The sequence below is a fragment of the Borostomias antarcticus genome (assembly GCF_949987555.1).
Source record: "Borostomias antarcticus genome assembly, chromosome: 15".
Classification (NCBI taxonomy): domain Eukaryota; kingdom Metazoa; phylum Chordata; class Actinopteri; order Stomiiformes; family Stomiidae; genus Borostomias; species Borostomias antarcticus.
In genome coordinates, this window is record NC_140248.1 from 805,079 (window position 1) to 809,232 (window position 4,154).

The window sequence follows — 4,154 nt, forward strand, 5'->3', positions numbered from 1 at the left end:
CACTCTGCGCTTCACAGGGAGCCAGTGAAGGGAGGAGAGGACAGGAGAAATGTGTTCCCTCATCTTAGTGCCTGTCACCAGCCTGGCAGCGGCATTTTGGACTAGCTGCATGCTGTAGATGGTCTTGTCGGTGACCCCGGCATAGAGGGCATTACAATAGTCCAGTCTGGAGAAGATGAGCATTAGTACGACCCTCCGTAGGTCGCTGGAGGAGAGGAAGGACTTGATTTTGGATACTGTGCGCAGTTGGAAAAAACAGGATTGCACCACAGATCTCACTTGCTTGTCAAACTTGAGGTCTGTGTCAAATATGACCCCAAGGTTTCTGACGTGGGATTTTTCAAGGGTGGACAAGCTTCCTAGATTATTTCTGATCTGACTGATCAAGGTGGGGTTGCCGATCAGAAGGATTTCACTCTTGGTGTCATTGAGCTGCAGGAAGTTTTGTGACATCCACTCCTTTATGTCCCGCAAGCAGTCCTTCAGACAGTCCAGCCCAGAGGGATCGTCTGCCCTGAGTGGAAGATAGATTTGAGTATCGTCTGCGTAGCAATGGAAGGAAATCTTATGGCGATGAATGACTTGGCTGAGGGACAGCATGTAGATTGAGAAAAGGATGGGACCCAGTATTGAGCCCTGAGGGACCCCGCAGGTGAGGTTGACACGGCAGGATGAATGGTTGGCTATATTCACTGAAAAGGTCCTGTTGTTGAGGTAGGACTTGAACCAGGACAGGGCTGTGTTGGTGATGCCAACCCCCTGTTGGAGGCGGTCGAGGAGGATGGTATGATCTATAGTATCAAATGCTGCACTGAGATCCAGGAGAACCAGTGCAGCACATTTCCCTGAGTCAACGATGAGGAGTAGGTCGTTTAACACCTTCAAGAGGGCAGACTCGGTGCTGTGGCCGGCCCTAAATCTGGACTGGAATTTCTCCAGTATGTTGTTGTGTTGGAGATAAGGCTGCAGCTGACTGAGGACAGCCTTTTCTAAAAGCTTTGACAGAAATGGTAATTTTGAGATGGGTCTGTAGTTGCTGGGGATAGTGGGATCTAGGCTGGCTTTCTTAAGAAGGGGCTGGACCACCGCTTCTTTTAGGCATGATGGAATGATACCTGTGGCCAGGGAGCAGTTGATGATGGACAGGATGTGAGGACCAACTGCCTCAAAAACCTCCTTAAGGAGGGGGGCAGGGATGGGGTCCTGAGGGGACGTGGCTGGTCTCAAAGCGGCGGCCATCTTGGAGAGGGATGAGAGGGAGATGGAGCTGAACACGGAGAAGGTGGATGAGCATCTCAGAGTAACAGCTAGGTCCCGGGTGGAGGGTGGGATGTTTCTTCTGATGTTGTCGACCTTTTCTGAGAAAAAGGACAGAAACTCATCACACTTTGTAGGGGATGCATCCTGGATAGCAGTAGTAGGAGGGCAAACAACAGAATTGATGGTTCTGAATAAAATTCTGGAGTTTGGAGCATTTGCAATTAGACTAGCAAAGTACTTGGCTCTCTCTGCTTTAACCACCCTGTGGTAGCTCTTCTGTCTGTCCCTCAGTATTTCGAGAGAGACCTGCAGGCCATCTTTCTTCCACCTCTGCTCAGCCTGTCTCCATGCTCTTCTCTCTGCTCTGGTGGTCTCATTTAGCCAAGCCACAGCCTTGGGTTTGGGCTTTTTCATCTTGAGAGGGGCAGTACTTGTACTGTACAATGACAAAGTTGAATCTCATCTAATTCCACCACTGACAGGGACCAACCAACGGAGGATGCAACGGTGGAGAGCAGAGTGCAATCAACTGAAGCAGAGCATGTTGGTGCTTTTGACACTACTGTGTCATTGTACTCAGGCTTCGATGACACCGTTCCCTCTCTACAGCACCACGCTCCATCCCGGACTGTTGGTACTATCATGGATTTTCCAAGCGAGCCTGCAGGTGGCCCCTCTACATTGTGAACATCTAAGGTAAGCCTAGTTTCTTCAGCACACAATAATATGCAATACTCAAACTGAATAGTGTGTTCAATTTGTTATAAAATGTTACTTAAGTGCACACACCCTTCTGATATCAATGTTTCTTTTTGTAAAGGATGACTCCAGCCATGGTGCTTTTGACCCTACTGTGCACTCTGGCTTCGAGGATGACACCCTTCCCTCTCTACAGCACCTTGCTCCATCCCGGACTGTTGGGGGTACTATCCTGGATTTTCCAAGCGAGCCTGCAGATGGCTCCTCTGCATCGTGCACAGAGGTAAGCCTAGTTTCTTCAGCACACAATAACATGCAATACTGAATAGTGTGTTAAATGAGCTATAACATATTACTTGATTAACTGCACAACACTCCTGATAATGATTTTTTTTTGTTTTAAGTATGACTCCTGCCATGATCTTCTGACTAGACAGGCTACTGTGATTGTGCTGACTGCTAGAGAAAAACACCATCTTTCACAGGTTTGTCTTCATGCAAGATTGTTACCAGCCGCGACAGCGCGATGTTGGTATTGCGAAATGGCGAAAATGTATTTTGCGCGGAGAAACTCTGCTTGCATACTCTTGTTCTTATTTATTTGGTCTAGGGCTTCTGCATTCTAATTTCTGCAACGGCAGTTACGACTGTACAGTATTTACTGTACTAACATTAACATTACCGCACGCTGCTTCTCCTTTGTTCTGCCAGCGACGGCCCTGATTGGCCTGCCGTGTCAGTGCCATCTAGGGATGGGTACTAAAGGGGCTAATTTATTAAAGAGCCCAGTATATAGTTTCTGACTGTAATTTGTCCTTTCTGACCTTTTTTCAGAGTGGTGTGAATGATGTCGTGGCGGCAATGCAGCAGTACCAAGCTCTGTTGGTGACTAATCTGAGGAGTCAGGTACAGACAGTATTCCAGCAACATAGAGGAAGTGACCTTGACCTTGAAAAGGAGGCTATGGCTGTGTTTGACCGGATTGAGGATCCATTTGCTTCTGTTTCGACAACGTACAGGCGGGACTGTGTGATTAAGGAGAATTTCAATTTTGTAGAGTCAGAGGAGGTTACTGTTGGGTATACTGCCTGCTTGGTATAAAAAGGGACAAAAAGAGTTCTCTCTACCAAACCCAAATGTTTTCATTATGTACCTCTGATCAGAAGTTTGGAACAGTTATTATCTCATCCCAAAGTATTAGCAATGATAGATGCGCCACAGGCATACAGACTTGGGTATTTATATGACATCATAGATGGAGAACTCATGAAATCACACCCTTTATTTTCTGCCAGGCCCTCTGCTTTACAGATAATCCTTTACTCAGATGACATTGAAATTTGCAACCCACTTGGGTCTCATGCTTCCAAGAATAAGTTGATAGTTTTATTATACATTGGGAAACATTGATCCTAAATATAGATCAAAACTAGCTGCGATTCGCCTACTAGCCATTGCAAAGAAGAGCGAGCTTTCTGAATGTGGAGTTGATGGAATTTTGAGAAGATTGCATGAGGACCTTTTAATGCTATATGACGGTGTTAAAATTCAAATTGGGAACGGTGAACGTGAAATATTTGGAGCATTAGTTTCCATATGTGGAGACACTTTAGCTCAGCATGAGCTTTGTGGTTTTAAAGAGGGTGTTGGATTTGCTTACAGTAAATGCCGGCAGTGTGAATGTTTATTTGAGGACATGCAGATGCATTTTGTTGAGGATAATTTTGAGGAAAGGACAATAGAGCGACATCTACGGCAGTGTAGTGACATTGAGAAGGCCAAGACAGAGTATCTCAGAAACAGCTTAAAAACTACCTTTGGCATCAACAGAAGGAGCAAACTGGTAGAATTCCCGGCCTTTAACTTGATCCAACAAACACCCCAAGATATGATGCATATAATTCTTGAGGGCATTGCTCCATTGGAAGTAAAGTGTGTCATAAAACATTTAGTTCTTTTAGGACAACTAGACTTGGATGCTGTCAATACTGCATTAGTTGGATTCCCCTACTCTCCACTTGACGTTAGAGATAAACCAAGCCCTATAGCCTACAGCACACTAGCTCCCAGTGATAATAAGTTGAAGCAGTCCTCAGGTCAAATGATTGTTCTACTAAAAATACTGCCATTTCTGATTGATAAAGTTAAAGGTAGCGAGTACTATACAATCATTCTTGAACTCATAGAGATTGTTC

The 4,154-nt window shown here is 45.5% G+C and overlaps 1 long non-coding RNA gene across 1 annotated transcript; it reads left to right on the forward strand.

Annotated features, from left to right (window-relative positions):
- The first annotated feature begins 2,158 nt into the window (after positions 1 to 2,158).
- On the forward strand, positions 2,159 to 3,304 carry LOC311318540. The gene is made up of 3 exons (XR_014630804.1): positions 2,159 to 2,242; positions 2,364 to 2,444; positions 2,794 to 3,304. It is a non-coding gene; the product is annotated as an uncharacterized lncRNA (long non-coding RNA).
- The last annotated feature ends 850 nt before the right edge of the window (positions 3,305 to 4,154 follow it).